Source organism: Bison bison, unplaced genomic scaffold (assembly GCF_000754665.1).
Source record: "Bison bison bison isolate TAMUID 2011002044 unplaced genomic scaffold, Bison_UMD1.0 scf7180017864461, whole genome shotgun sequence".
Taxonomy (NCBI): Eukaryota; Metazoa; Chordata; class Mammalia; order Artiodactyla; family Bovidae; genus Bison; species Bison bison.
The window spans coordinates 9,589,760-9,590,885 of NW_011495023.1; positions in this window are offsets into that span (position 1 = coordinate 9,589,760).

Genomic DNA, 1,126 nt, shown 5'->3' on the forward strand with positions numbered 1-1,126 from the left:
CAGCAGCCCACAAGGCTCCTCTGTCCCTGGGATTCTCCAGGCAAGAATATTGGAGTGGGTTGCCATTTCCTTCTCCAATGCATGAAAGTGAAAAGGGAAAGTGAAGTCGCTCAGTCGTGTCCGACTCTTAGCGACCCCATGGACTGCAGCCTACCAGGCTCCTCCGTCCATGGGATTTTCCAGGCAAGAGTACTGGGGTGGGGTGTCATTGCCTTCTCTAAGATACAGACTACATATATAATGCTTGGTTTGATTGCTCAAGGAGTGAGAATACTAATACTAATAGCATTAATAATTATAGTAGAAGAAAGAGGAGAAAATAAAGGAGGAAAGGGGAGGAGGAGAAAGAAGAAGGTGGGAAGAGGAGGTTTTGGATAGGTTTTATGGCATAGACTGTGGTGATGGGTCCATGGGTGTTTGCTTACTTCCAAACTCATCAAATTGTGTATATTAAGTATGTACAACTCAAAAAAAGAAAAAGAAAGGAAATATCTTTTAAAATATGCTTTCTCACCAGTCAGAATGGCTGCGATCCAAAAGTCTACAAATAATAAATGTTGGAGAGGGTGTGGAGGAAAGGGAACCCTCTTACACTGTTGGTGGGAATGCAAACTAGTAGAGCCACTATGGAGAACAGTGTGGAGATTCCTTAAAAAACTGGAAATAGAACTGCCTTATGATCCAGCAATCCCACTGCTGAGCATACACACTGAGGAAACCAGAAGGGAAAGAGACACGTGTACCCCACTGTTCATCGCAGCACTGTTTATAATAGCCAGGACATGGAAGCAACCTAGATGTCCATCAGCAGATGAATGGAAAAGAAAGCTGTGGTACATATACACAATGGAGTATTACTCAGCCATTAAAAAGAATACATTTGAATCAGTTCTAATGAGGTGGATGAAACTGGAGCCTATTATACAGAGTGAAGTAAGCCAGAAGGAAAAACACCAATACAGTATACTAACGCATATATATGGAATTTAGAAAGATGATAACAATAACCCTGTGTACGAGACAGCAAAAGTGACGCTGATGTATGGAACAGTCTTATGGACTCTGTGGGAGAGGGAGAGGGTGGGAAGATTTGGGAGAATGGCATTGAAACATGTAAAATATCATG